At 42.3% G+C, this 15669-nt stretch overlaps 1 protein-coding gene and 1 long non-coding RNA gene across 17 annotated transcripts in view; one reads left to right on the plus strand and one right to left on the minus strand.

Moving 5' to 3' along the window:
* Window positions 1-15669, minus strand: part of TENM3 (teneurin transmembrane protein 3) — an 816371-nt gene that overhangs the window by 316796 nt on the left and 483906 nt on the right. The gene's annotated exons all lie outside the window — the stretch shown is intronic.
* On the plus strand, window positions 1985-12902 carry LOC142501265 (uncharacterized). Its single transcript, XR_012803453.1, has 3 exons — window positions 1985-2120; window positions 5670-5880; window positions 12437-12902. It is a non-coding gene; the product is annotated as an uncharacterized LOC142501265 (long non-coding RNA).

Below are 15669 nucleotides of genomic sequence, written 5' to 3' on the forward strand. Positions count from 1 at the left end.
AAGGCATTACATACAATCATTGTTATAGTGTAATGAAAGTGCACCAAACGTATGAATTGAATGAGCCATCTTTTGGAGGTATATATATGCCCATTTCTAAGGATTTTAAAATGCATTTAAAAAATGCAAGTCTCTCCATGCCAGCAGCCACTTACAGTACTGTAGGTGTCTTTAAAATAAATTATGATAGTGTCGACGGGGGCACTACGGTATGGAAATTCCCCTTGACAAGGGCGTTTCCGTGCGATAGTGCCCTGATCAGCACTATCACACTTTATTGAACGACCCCTCTGGTATTTAAACACCCACTTTTTTTTAACTTGACAAAAATACTTTCTCAAAAATCCGAGCTAAATCAATGAAGAAAAACACAATTAATATTACAATTAAACAATTAACTGAGGCTTTGAAATAAAGTATATTAATAATAAATAAAAAAACAGACGCGTTCATGATCTTATAATTATATGGAGTAAGTACTCTTTTTCACTTAAGAAGATCGATCCCGTATTTTTACCATGTACTCTGCAAGGTAACGTGGGTTTTTACAGCTGTCAGGATAAGCAGCAAGTTAAAAAGTGCAGGTCCCCCCCGACACTTTACAAGACTATTCTTTAACAGGGCATCATTTTTATTAACCTGCTTGTGCATCTGGCTTATTTGTCGGGGATATTAAATAGTTGCAACTTCCTTTACATTGCTAGTACGTGACTTGTTTTATGTAATACTGTACTAAAGAAGAAATAACCGATTTCCAATAGTCGTCTCCGAAACTTCTCTCTCTCAAGGAAATGCTCCTTTAGAATCTGAATGATGTCTAAGAAATCATTTCACAGGACTTCATTGCAACAACAGTCAGGTGGGAATCAACATTCACTTTTCTAATGATAATAATTTTGCTTGGAGTGATTAATTGAAATGAAAGAGAACTTGGCGGGGGACGGAGGGGGATGGGGAAGCATAAGCTAAAACACTTTTGTCATCTGTTATTTTTGACAGAAGTGTGAAACATTAGGAGGGAGAGAGCCTTACGTTCAGTTTTGCTCTGAAATCCCTTTCCATCCTTGTGTCTCAAACAAATACATTTATCTTGTTTTCAAATTATTTATATGGCAGCTGCAGTGTGTGTGTGTAGTTCAAACAAACCAACAGCAATCTTTTTTTTCTTTCTATTTTTAAAAAAAAAAAATAAACCCAATGGGATTTTGTTGCATGCTGAAGGCAAGGAATAGGTGAACATTTGTAGCAGATGGTATGACAGGGTCATTGTGGCCAACACAAGAAAACTCAAATCAGGGAAGATCTTGAGGGGTAACAGGGCATATCTATTACTCTGGGTTGAAGGAATCTTTTACCACGGAGAACAGATGAACAACCGGCTGCATTTCAGGCACTCTTCTTGACAAGGTGATTTTTCCACTATGAACTAGCTTTACGTGAAACTCACGCCTGTGAGCATACATGTTGGAAGTAAAGTCTATTGGCCCTTAAAGAGGGAATGCATGCTGGGTTTTTTCCCTTCATTTTTTTTGTCAATACGGGATTGAAGCAGGGGGTCTGCGGAGCTGAACCCCATAAATTTCAGCTCCGTGGACACCCTGCTTCCTGAGGCACTTACCTCTGTAGTGGGTGCCGGTAGCCACTCCAGGGTTCAAATTACAAGCCGCTATTGAAAACTTCCGGCGGGCCAATAGGAAGCTGTGATGTCATCCCGTGAGACTTCCTGTTGGTCCATGTGACTTGGGGCTTCACACTGCAGGAGATAGCGGCACCCCTTCGGAGGTAAGAGTGACGATGCGCAGAACACGCCCCCCCCTGCGGCGTGTTCCTTCCTTACCTATTTAACTTCTGATCGCCACCCTCTAGCTGCGAGTCAAGATCCTGTGTCTTTAAGTATTCTGAAGCAAGCGTCGCCATCTTTCTCTCTGGCAAATCCTGCCCTCTTCCTCCTGACAGGAAGTAAGCCTCACTGACTCACATTGCAATCAAGTCAGTTGCTACCTGCCCTGGTTCCTGCTAGTACTACCATCGCATGCTGTTCCTGCCTGGACCTCCTTGGGACCTTTACTCATCTCCTTTGGATTCCGGAAGACTGCGACAGTCACTCATTTACTACTGAGGTTAGTTCACCGTGCGGGTGTAGGACCTGCTGATTAGGGTTTACCTTGACGTGGTAGCAGGCTTACAATACTTTGGCCAAAGCATTCAACTAAAGAACCCTTACTTTGAACTTTTTCTGCACTCTTCTGTTACTGGCACCATGCCTTTAAGGAGACTGGATGTCCTCCAAGAAGCATTTCTGTTGTGACCTTGTGCTCTGGACTCTATCCTCCTCTGCTCCTCTCTCATTCTCGTTATTAGTACCCGAGTATCCTCAGGCCTGCTGCTATTCTCCACGCAGAGGCCTGTCTTCCCGTGTTCCCAGAGGCCTGCTGTTACTCTCCACACAGAGGTCAGTGCTGCTACTCCCCACGCTAGGCCGATGTTCCTGAGTTCCTATGGTCTGCTGCTACTATTCACGCAGAGGCCTGTTCCAGACTCCTGTGCTGAAGCATTGGTTTCCCCCCGCGTTGGTGCCTGAGAACGCGCGCATTCCCGCTCTGCTGCCAGAGCATGCGCACACATGCAGCTGGGCTAGTCGTGTCCCTGAGCTTGGCTCCGCATCTCCGGACGCGTAGCGCATTCTCCTGCGTGCGGCGCGGTCACGTGACTACGTGCGCCGATCCCCAGCTGCGCGGCAACTCACTCCCATTCTTCTCTCCCGCGGATTCCCCACCTCGCTATCGGGTCCCTTCCCTTTCCCTCGGCTTGTGAGTAGGAGCACAAGCGTAATAGTAAGTATCTCCAGAAGCAGCACGTACCCGGAGCTGAACTGAACGTGGTTCAGCTCCGGAGACCCCCTGCTTCAACCCTGTATTAAAAATTAAAAGGAAAAAAAAAAGGGGCTTGGATTGCTCCTTCAAGCAAACTTAAAGCAGGTAGAGAGTAAGGCTGAGGCCCTGGTGGGAGGGGGGGGGCGTGGCCCTGACATCACCCGGCAGGTTCACCCTCATTGGCTGAACCGCCGAGGGTGTGGCCAGCGCTCTGTTGCAAGTCCTGAACACAGTTTTCCTGTCTCCAGACAAATCTGCTCGCGCAACGCGGCAGCCAAGGCAGGTAGCGGGCCCGGCCCCATTGAGGGGCGGCTCTTGTCCTTGCAGTGCACGCCATAGCGCGCGCTGCAGCAGGCACCGGGGACCTAGCCTAATGCCATCACTACCGGAGGGCATTTGCAGGTAACAACAGCATAGAAGAGAAGATGATGGGTGTCCATTATGGACCCCCTACTATACCAAGTATAAACGGAAGTAGATCATGTCTTTTCACTAACCCACGAATGCTGTTGCCACAGAGATGCTTATGGCTCCTCTGTTTTTAACCCTGTGTCAGAGGGCCAGCGAAGAGATTAACTTCTTCAGTCCCAAAAGCAACGGTCAGAAAAAATGAATCAGTGAAGAATAGGGTTAGAGAAACAAACAAAACACCCATTCAATAAGTAGTAACGTTAAATAACTCCTTGTCAACTCCCCCTGTCTTACTGACAGTTCACCCGAGCACGCCTATGACAGCAGAAAGAAGTCTCCTCCCCTGCATTCTATATGAAGACAGACAGACATTGTGCTCACACACAAGCGAGCTGCAGCTGCCGGCTCCACTGTTGGTCCTACAATCACGAAATGTGAAGCCAGTTCATGGGAAGTCACATAAACCATTACTGTGGCCCAGCTTGACAAGAAGCTGTCTAGAGTAATGAAGCTCTTCAATTATTACTGTTATTATGATGGGACAGTTCAGCGTGTAATGAAGGAAAATCACCCCTTTCTATTGACGAGTGCAATTTACAAGACCGCGCTGAAGTCAGACTTAAAAAGCTTGTGGCTGCCAAATGGGCACTACTACAGTGCAAGTTTTAAACAAAGATACGCTTAACACTGTCATCTTCAACTCTCCGCGGCCCCGATTAACTAAACAGTGTTAAGCTAGTCACTCTGCCTAGTAATTAGGAGCTTAAAGGGGCAGTTCACATCGCGGGCCAGAAACAATCAATGTAACCATAGAAACATAGAATTTGACCGCAGATAAGAACCACTTGTGCCACCGTATCTGCCCATTTTCCTATCTGCTGTAAAACATCAGACGCCATGTAAACCCTGGTATTCTTTCGTATTTAGGCTACCCTTATGTCTAGCCCAAGCATGTTTCAATGAGCTTCCGAGGAAAGAGGTAATCTCCCTTTACTGTTTCCCTTATCTGCATCTGTGAAAAATCCCTTTTCCGGATCCGCTGAATGAAAGGTTAGCGGCTGCTTAGCAAATATCTGTTTGACTGTGATGGCATCAAAAAGACAGAAATCAAAATAAATATAACACTGTAGATTTAAGGACTGGCAGATTTATCACCAAAAGGAGATTATTAATGAGCATTTGTTAACCATGAAAGAAATTAAATAAACCATTGTATAAAAAAAAAAAAACATCTTCATTCAATGTATTAAACATTAATTAACGTTGATTGTACAAGGGATGGACCCTTTAGCAAAAATAAATAATAAATAAATAATCAAATAATAAAGTTGTTTGGATCATATTTTGTTCTGGGACATGTCAAATCTGAAATTTAAAAACGGGCCAAAAACACACACACAAAACAAACATTAATACGTTTTTACGTTTCAATATTGTGCTTCTCCAGCACTGGCAATGATGCGCTCCTAGAAAAAGGGTAAAACTATTTCCCAAGTCCAAAGAGCAGACATTCCTCTCACAGCTAAAATTGAAGTCGGCAGGTCTCTTCTCCTAATTGCTTAATAACAATTTAAAAAGTAGCAGTAACAGCAGCTCTACTGCAAAGAGACCAAACATTATCGTTAAACGAGTCTTAAAAGCAGCCATGGAATGGTCAGGCAGCTGCATTTTTAATGAGGAAAGGAATCTGCCCTTATCAATCAACGCACAGAATAAACCTACAACCAGAACTATTTACAATCAAGAAAGAAGCCAGTTTTTATTGTACTTCGAATGCAAGGGGCAGGAATGGAAGAAAGAAAAAACCAACAAGGCTGGGCATTTTCCAAGCCATCAAAAAGTGGTACAAGATATAGTGGAGTGGAAATAAGATGGAACCACTCAGTCACCATTTAATTTTGAGTTGTTCATTTATGATATGTTTAATATATTTAACATTTAAGCACATCATGTTTGCCGTGTGTGTGTATTAATATCTTTCTTTGTGTAGTGCCATCCAGGTACATAGCGATATACACACGTGACATAATAATTTAACACATAAAGGGAATAAGCGCTTCAGACATGAAAGTGACAACAGGAAGAGGAGTCCCTGCCCGAAGAGCTTACAGTCTAAATGGTAAGTAGGGAGAACGTACAGAGACGGTAGGAGGGTGTTCTGGTAAGTGCGTCTGCAGGGGGCCAAGGTCAGTGCATCCGAGATTTATACGAGCCTTAAAAAGTACAAGACATACAACGAAATGTGCAATGTAACATTTTGTGAGGCGTTCATTTCCAACCACAAAAAGCCGTAGTTTTTCCAAAGTTACTGTGATCAACGCTGAATTAGGAAGATGGTTTTAGTGGTTCCATTTAGTAACATATGTTGTATTTTTTTTTATATAGCGCCAAGTGTGTACCCAGCTCGTTCCAAAATACCAATGCAAGGTAAATAAAGGGCAAACAACGGGGAGGAAAGCAGCAAGTGACAACGGAAGCAAAAGGGAAGCACTGCTGCAAAGAGCTGACAATCTATGGACAATTTACAGAGACGGAAAGAAGGTGTCATGGCAAATGCGTTTGCATGTCAGCGCTACGGAAATGCTTGGTTAAAGAGGTGAGTTTTGAGACAGGCTTTAGAGTTGGAGAAAGGTACTCGGCGAATACTTAGGGCAGGGGTGCGCAAACTGGGGGGGGCGGCAGTTTTGAGGCCCCGCGCTCTATCCCCCAGACATTTAAATTAAATGCCGGGGGACCGCGCGAGGCCTCTATAACACGCTTACCTTCCAGCGACGCGTCATCATGGTAACCCGGCGTCACATGACCCTGCGCATCATTTGACGCCAGGGCCGAGCAGGAGGGGGGGTGGCTTTAAGGCACCGAGGAGAGCAGACAGGGGTGTGCACTGGGAAATGTTTGCGCACCCCTGACATCGGGGGAAGGGCTATTGACTGCTGAATGGCATGTAACGCCTCCATTATCATTTTAGAACCAAGTGAAGGAGAGACCTGTGAGGTTTCAAAGGTTTCTATGCACACTATTATATCCGTAAATAATCTAAACCCTAGAGCAGGAGTGGCCAACTCCAGTCCTCAAGGACCACCAACTGGCCAGGCTTTAAGGAGATCCCTGCTTCAGCACAGGTGGCTCAATCAGTGGCTCAGTCAATGACAGCCACCTGAGCATATCCTTAAAACCTGACCTATTGGTGGCCCTTGAGGACTGGAGTTGACCACACCTGCCCTAGAGCAGGGGAGCGCAAACTTTTGCTGCTGCGCCCCCTTGCCTGGCCTGCCCAGGTGCGCGCGCCCCGCCTCCTAACTTGCAGCTGCGTCAAATGACGCTGTGGATACATCACATGACCCCGGGCATCATTTGACGCCATGTTGCCATGGTGACGCGCCACAGCGTCTGAATCATGGTAAGTTTATTGCTGCAGAGACCTCACGCAATCACCCGGCATTTAATTTAAATGCCTCGGGGAAGAGCGCGGGGCCTCTGCAACCGCCCGCGCCCCCCCCACCCCCAGAAATATCTCCCGCCCCCCCCGCCCTCCCCCCCCCCCCAGTTTGCGCACCCCATCCCTAGAGCATAGCTCCAAGATCACTAATTTCACAGGGTATTCAGGACTTATTGGTTTTGTACGGGGCGATTTAAGAGACCGACCCTAAATGAGGTGCAAATGTTATGTTTCCAAACGTGCATAGACCTGAGCTGACATATAAGGCATTTATTACAAGAAAATTGCCAAGACAGCTATAATTACCAGACCCTGGTAATATCAGCTAACATAAATATTTCTCTGGCACTGAAAACGGCTGGCGCACTTGACACTGACATATGGTAGTCAAATGAAAGAGAAAGAAAAATGAGACAATTTGAAAATATTTTTAAATTGTTCAAGCCAGACAGTGCCTGTTCTAATGTCCCTTCTGGCAGTGAAGAGATTAAGCAATTGTTTATGTAGTTTTTATTATTATCACTGTGTCTCCGGCACAGCCACCACACTCATGTTTTGCTCAACAAGGTAATGCTTTTAACTGCTTACTTGTATCTGACATCGACCTTATCACAGATCCAAATGGCCTTGTTTAAACGCACTGGCCTTTAAGCATTTCTCCAAACTAAGATTGACTTAATTAAGAAGACGTATTGCCCCCTGCTATCCTGGGAATCGAAACTTTTAGAAGCTTAACCAGCTGCCTGCACAGCTATTGCACATTTTATTAAGTGATGAGTAAAATTAAACAAGTGTTTAATAATTACATCAGGTTAATGTTAGCTTTGTTCAACACAGCATCTCTGCTTTATTTAAAGTTATCAATGTAGAAAAGGTTTCAGGCTATAATTTCCAGCTCCCTTGATAACTACTAGAAACAGTTTAGGACTTAACCCGTTCGGTAGGAGGATGGGAAGGGAGGTTGTGTGCCACCACTGCAGAGCAATGCAATTGTAGCTCTCTTCTCAGCAGTGAAAAGGCTACTGAGAGAACACATGTCATGAGAGTGGGGATGTCACTCTACAACCAGGGGTGGGCAGCTCTAGTCCTCACGTGCCACCAACTGGCCAAGTATTAAGGATATCCCTGCTTCAGCACAGCTCTATCAGTGGCTCTATCAGTGGCTCAGCAGATATTGCCTTAAACCCTGACCCGTTGAGGGGTTCTTGAGGACTGGAGATTCCCATCTCTGCTATATACTCTTTGAATGTTGATACTGAGCCTCTCTTAATGCTTTTAGTCACACAAACCTTCCCTTGTAGAAATATACACGCGCGCACACACACACACCTCACCCCCCTTTTAACGCTGTGCTTGGGGTCCAAAGAATCACATCACGGTATAAGCGGACCGCGTTAGAAATAATGTACAATTGTATGCATTGTACAATAAAGTATTAAGATAGCAATAATCGTGTTGTAAAGTATTCATAAATACAAAAAACTGGGAGCAACCCTTGCATCGCGTTATAAGCGGATTCGTGTTGTAACAGATCGCGTTATAACGGGGTTGAGCTGTATATATATTAAAGGCAGGCTAAACACTTTAAGTGTTGCCACAAGATGTCCATATTGTTTTACTTCTACACTAATGGAGCTATATTAAATGAAAGATAAAAATACAATTATTTACTTCTCTTGAAGTCAAGAGTCAGCCATCTATTAAACTGCGATGCACTGGTGACTTTTGAAGATTGATGTTCATTGAGATTCACTACCAATCTAATGGCTTCTGCTTCTTGCCGAACATCACACACCTATCTACTCCCCCATTTCTTCTCATAACATGATCTCAATAATGTGATTAGAGAGGTCGTTTCATGTTTTATCTGCTCTAGGGTGTGCATTTTTCAGGATTTGAGACTAAGCTGCCTGCCTTTAGTTTCCTCAATAAAAAGACTCTTCCCATGGCTGCCATGTTGATTTGGTGTAATCCTCCACTATTTCTGAGATCCTAGCCCAATCTAATGGCAAACAAGAAATCCCATTCCCACAGTCAGGGTCTCCGTATGGCTGTTTAGAGGATGATAGATGGAATTAGTGGTGGAGATGTCTGCAGCTACCATTATTAAAGAGTTTCAATAACATGTCTTTTGGTAGCTTCAGGCTGTGGAAGTCATTACTTTAGTCAATGTTTTGTGAACATACGTTAAAACACAGCAAATGATTGGGACAGGCACCAGGCAAACCGATGCGGGGAAAAAAAGCCCCAAATGAAGCCTAAGGCCTTGCCCCCGCTGCCTACTACAGCGTCCGCTGTGGCGGACGCTGCGCGCACGAGAGCCCTCCCCGCAATGGCGCCGGGCCCGCTGCGAGGGGGGGCCGCAGCGCTCGCACGAGAGCTACTCCTGCTCTCAATAGAATTGAGAGCAGGACTCGCGTCGAGCGATTAGGCACGCCCCCCGGCGGTTCAGCCAATGAGGGCGAACCTGCCGGGTGACGTCATGGCCGCGCCCCCGTCACTCCTCCGCCACGCCCCCTCCCCGGTCTCTCCTCCTGCAGTGAGCTGCAGACCGGGGAATCGGCTGAACGCGCCGCCAAAAGCGCGGGCGCGCGTTACAGCGGAGAGACCGGGGCCTTAGCCTAAAGGTTTCAGCCCAGGTGGGCTAAATTAAGGAACAGACATTGGGGTGGGCAAGTTATATATTGCAGCATGTTCAGGAGATGAGGTCGAGCATGGAATTCAGCTGTAACCATTCTACTCCAAAAAACAATTCCATCTTTTTCACAAACAACGTGCTACAGTTGTACTATGGGAATTTTGGAAGGGGGTCCAGCAATGGTTATATAGATTGTATCCCTATAGTTCCCATATTAGTTCAATAGAATACTGAAGCGTTTGAAAGAATTGGAATAGCAATACGGGGTCAGGAGAAAGCTGGTTACTCTATGTCTATGGGACACTATATACAATCGCATAAAAAGTATTAGACCTCGTTATCTTATGGAATTTATGTGCACAGTACTGGACTCAAATACTAAAAAGCCCATCTACTTTTAGACTGAAAAACTGTGCAAACACATATTTGTAATGAAGAGAGGTGCTTCCTTTGCTGTATTTTAGTCATCTGTTATTTATGTAGCTCAGAGAACCAGTTAGCAATCCAAGTCCTTTCTCCACTTGGGACACATGACCTTTCACAGACTGAAAGACAATACACCAGAGCAGGATGTTATGAGATCTGGAAATGGAAGTGAAAAGATAAAAAAAATAAACAACGAATCATAATTTGCTACTAGACTGGAATGTATCCTATATTAGGCAATAAAGAGTTTTTGTAGCAGACTGATACTGTATGTTTCCTATCAGATTGCCTGTATCTGTCTTGTGTCACAAACAGTCTGGATTACATCTCCAAGACTTTGAAACATCCTCTTGCTGCCTGAAGCCCAAATTCCACGTGGTCTAATTTTCATTAACAAATAAATTCATTTTTTATCCTATTATATATATATATATGTATACACAGTATATATATTTACACACACACACACATACACCATCACGTTTTAAGTTATGGTGGGTGAAAAAGGCAACAAGAAACCTCCACCGTATTGCATATAGCAAATAAAAAGATCACACACACACACACACACACACACACACACACACACACACACACACACACACACACACACACACACACACACACACACACACACACACACACACACACACACACACACACACACACACACACACACACACACACTTTTTTTGAAAAGACAGTGGTAGAAGCTTAGAAGATTAGTTACAATAGAGTTTTAATGCCTCCGTTCCACGTAGACAGCCAAAAAAAGATAATTTAAAAAAAAACTGACTTCACTGTATTGTAATCACATACCTTGGTATCAAATTCTGCACTATGTTTAATTTCCAGTTAAATAACATACCACTGTTGATATTCTAGGAACAGCCTAAATCACAGCAACTTTGCGATGACTGCAGCATTCTTTAGACTCTCTGCTCCTGCTAATTTAATACGAGTTGCTCAGGCATCCAAGTGCAGTTTTCACACTGAAACTTACTTGTAAAATATAATGTAAATATATACATGGTGTAGAGGTCGTGAAAGCTTCCACAATGATGAGATACATTTTAAAGACTTAAAAATGATTGCATCTTAAATGACATTGCAATAAGCTTGTGACCCTTCTACTCCTAAATGTTATTTGGTCTGGCCCCTTTAGAGAACTCGCTTGAAGACTCCTGGTACTGTATTATATCATTTGGAATTAGCCTTGTCTTTTGGGGAGTTAATGTTCTAAATACATTTGAATAGTTAAGAAACAGCTATCGGACTATGAAACAATCATTACAAACTATAGACAAGGTGTTACGTGCCTGAGTGCTTTCACTTGACTTGTGTTGCCAAGTGGAACTGGGACTTTAATTCTATTGCAGCTTCAACAAATACTTTTATGTGGGGGGCTGAGGCGCGATCATTTATCTTGCTCTCATTTCTATGTATTTGGGGTGGTTGTAGCGAGGTACTTGCTTTTTGACAACATAATAAACAATTTACCTTAGAGCAGATTAAGTAAATGCCATTGGAATATGTTTTTTTTTTTTTAACATCTATAAAAAATAAAGTTATTTTCTGAAATGAAGTCATTTAAAAGAATAAAATACATTCACTCAAAACACTAATTAAGTCGATGTTTAACCCATCAATAATTGAAGCAAGAATCCTACTCTTTTGGTTTAAGGATAACTATATTATTTGTATTAATTATATTAAAAATATGATTAACGTGAAATTCATTTATAATCAAAGAGTTTCTATACTAGACACTGCAGCACAACAAAAAAATGATATATTTGCTACGTGTATAGTGCAGCGGTGGCCAACTCCAGTCCTCACGAGCCACCAACAGGTCAGGTTTTAAGGATATCCCTGCTTCAGCACAGGTGGCTCAATCAGTAAGCTTAGTCATTGATTGAGACACCTGTGCTGAAGCAGGGATATCACTAATACCTGGCCTGTTGGTTGCTCCCCCCCACCCCCCGTGTAGGGAAACGAAAGTATCTCTGCACATACAATGAGCCCAGGGAGTTGATTTTAAGAGCAGTTGATGTCTTGCACCTGTAGGAGCCTTAGTAATGTCCCAACTTAAATTCAAACTGTGGGGTTGGGGGAGTGACATTGATTTTTTTCTTCTGAAACATGGTTTTAGGGATATTATTTGTTTACAAAGAAGACATTTTTCTTATATGACCAGCAGCTTTAGAGGCAGGGAAAGGGGTAACTATGTTTTGAAGGCACGCATATGCAGTTACCATGGCCCCTTGCAGACGCACTTACCACAACACCCTTCTACTGTCTCTGTACGTTCTTCCTACTTACCAATTAGATTGTAAGCTCTTCGGGGCAGGGACTAATTTTTCCTAATAAACTATAGAGAAACCCCCGCTACTGCTTGCAATAGTGAATTAATAATGATGGGTGCAGTTGCTGTTGGGGCAATATAAAAATGATAAACAATGGAGTCCCATTGTTTATCACTAATTTTTCCTAATGTTACTTTTATGTCTGATGCGCTTATTCTCATTATGTGTTATATGATTATGTCATGTGTATTACAGCTGTAACACTATGTAAATAAAGCTGCACATATATGTTCATTTCACACAAAGTCAGATTTTTAATCGTGTGTTCCCTCCATTTTTATAGATTCGAGAATGAGGTTGGTGTTGGCCACTCGCACTCAAAATACTAAAGCTGCTGTAATTACAGGAAGAGCAAAGTAAGGAATGAAAAAAAAAACCCAGTCAGATATATTGTACTAAGCGAGATTCTCAGCTGCATTACACAAATGCCCAGCACGTCTGCTCCTGGAAACAAGAGGCTCTCTTTGTTTGGCCAATTTTCTTTCGGATGGGATTTAAATACATGACTTCACAAATTGAGCAAATCAACAGTGTCGAGGAGAAAATAAAAAGTTGTTTCTGTGGTCTCTCCGAGGAGTCATTTAAACCCGTGGCCTTCTTCCCTTCTGGCAACTTTAGCACACGTAGGAATGTGCTTTCTTGTGCGTTAGCAGTGCCTGTGGTTGTTGCTTTTGGCTGATGCGAAAAAACCTTCTGAAAAAATGTTAAACTTCATCTAACAGCATTTTATGTATTTATTTATTTTACATGACGGCTCTCAAACATTTGTAAATGCAATTTGCATAAAACCAAAGTATTAAAGAAAATAATAATAATCTTATAAATATTTAATTAAAGTAGCCCCCCCTCCCAGAAGCCTTAGAGTTTAATGTTAAGTCACTAGACCCCTGAGAATGCCATGTTCGTATTTAAAACAATTTTTTCCACCCGTTGTTAAAAACATAATTTTCCTCATATCTAGCATCTGAGGTAACCATGGTAAACTTTAGATTGCAATGGGCTCTGGGGGAGAGCTTCATTTTCACCTCCTGCACATTTAATATTGCAAACGTAATGTATCTCCTGAACAAAGCATCAGATTCTAAAAAATAAATGTAAAACAGGTTTGGAAAGGGCAAGAAGAAATATCAACACTGATTGCTAGTTTAAATCTCCTTCACAGCTACATAAAGGTTTAAATAAATGCAGCTATTATAGGATGTACACTAATATATTTATTGCCTCAGGCTCCAAATGTAACAGCCGTAAAAATACTATTGGACATCGAAATGTGTCTAGAAAGTAGTCTAAATAATTGAGTCATGACCAGAATTAATCAAACGCCAAACACATTTTAATTGGTGAATCATCATGTGGTTTTCTCCCGATGAATTATGGGCCATGAGATGCATTAAGCATGCAAGAGTTGTTTAAAATGTGTACCCTTTCAAAACACACAGAAATAAGACTCCTCGCTAGTGAGGGGGAAAAAGGACACAATGAAATCATTGCTGATGACTTCTTAATTGCCATTAGTCACATGTGACACTTTTCCAGCTAAACCACACAAGCATGTTCAAACTCTGCCACATGTGCACATGTCACAGCTGGAAGAATTATGGACAAAATTATTAGGGAATCAGTCTACAACGCATACCACATGTTAGGATTCTCACCGTTTTATTTTACGGCCATAAGGAGGAGGAATAATTGCACTACAAATACAACCACAATGTCCTTTAAAACTACAGTTATGTGCCAAATATGATACAAATCTAGTGGAAGAACTTCAGAATTGATTTTTACCTGCTGCCTTCAATACATATTTCACTTTTGCAGAGACATATAGAAGTAGTCATTTTGCGTTTATAAAAGACACACTGAAGGAATTAATTTAAGTCCTCCTTCACAACAGGCTGAATTTGATGTGTATCTTATTATAGAACTCAACATATAGAGAGATCTGAAGTGTATTGGTTACTTTTGCAATACCGCTTCTGCCTCCGGTTGTACAATAAACGACCTGCCTTTCCTACTGTATTAAAAAATATATATTTGTTTCGTGAGAAAACATTGTATCAAACCGCTCTCTTTTTATTCATGTTGCAGTCTGGATAATATTATTTGCATTTGTTTCTTACCTGGGCATAAAAATAATGGCTGCCATTTCCTCGTATTGGTCCCTGTTCAATATGCTTTGAAGACGCCTCTCCTGTGCTAGAGAACAGCTCAGCGTACATTTGAATGGAGCTGAAATCTTCCCAGCATACTGAATAGGAGCCAGAAACAGAGGGATGAATGCTTGCTGATTAATGTCTACTTGAAGATTTCAAATGAGGACAGAATTTAAAACGCAGAAGTTAAGAAAGACGGAATGGAAAACACAGAACGAAAGAAAGAGGAGGGGGAGGGAAAGACAGACGTTAAGAAAGTCGGAAGGGAAGAAATTAGGTAGGAAAGACGAAAAGAAAGACGGAAAGAAAGAAATTAGGAAGGAAAGACGGAAAGAAAGAAAGAAGGAAAAAGAAAGGGAGACGGAAAGAAAGAAAGAAGGAAAAGGAAAGACGGAAAGAAAGAAATGGAAAGACGGAAAAATAGAAAGAAGTAGAGGAAGACGGACGGAAAGAAAGAAAGGGAGACGGAAAGAAAGAAAGACGGAAAGGAAGAAGGAAGGAAAGGAAGAAAGACGGAAAGGAAGACAGTAGTTTAGATTTCCAGTTTTTTCCCAGGAGCTTATTTTAACCCTTTCACTGGTTAAGAGGCAGAGGCGGCTTCAAAAAGATCCGTTCGAAGTGAAGGGGTTAAACTGGATGGGGATTGTGAAGATGAATGGAATGAATCTTGGAAGCTCTATCTTTTAATTGCCAATCACAACCAAAAATAGGATTTTTTTCCCCTCCCTGAAGAACTATTGTACTGGAACTTGTGGATCCCTTTGAAATGCACTTTAGCAAAACGCATGAGCGTAGCTCTGTGAAGTGCTTTAATTCGGGTCATTTTAAGTTACTTGCTTGTGGTGGCAGGTGCTTAGCAACGCTTTTGTGGTGGATCTTTTAAAGGAACAAATACCTGGAATACAGCGTTTTAATCCGCCTCACTGCATTAATTATCAGGATCTCCACAGTTAGCTTTGCTCCATAGAAAAGGGCCCGTTCAACTTGGAATGGAAAGTTTTAAGTCACAAAACTGCTGCACATGTCTCCAAAGGAAAGATTGGGGAAGAGAAACAGTGAACTGACATGGTATGAAATCTGACAACTTCAATCAGGTTACAAGTTTGCCTGTAACTTTGTCCTGTGAATTATATTTTTATTAAATTAATATGACCAGAACTTACTTTTTGTCGACAACAATAATATATATATATAACCCTGTTATAACGCGACCCGTTACAACGCAAATCCGCTTATAACGCGATGCTAGCACGGCTCCCAATTTTCGTATGTATGAATAGTTTACAACACGATTATTGGTATCTTAAATACTTTATTGTACAATCTGCTGAGTACACATACAGCTCAGCGGATTGTACAATAA

Source organism: Ascaphus truei, chromosome 1 (genome assembly GCF_040206685.1).
Source record: "Ascaphus truei isolate aAscTru1 chromosome 1, aAscTru1.hap1, whole genome shotgun sequence".
NCBI classification, from domain to species: domain Eukaryota; kingdom Metazoa; phylum Chordata; class Amphibia; order Anura; family Ascaphidae; genus Ascaphus; species Ascaphus truei.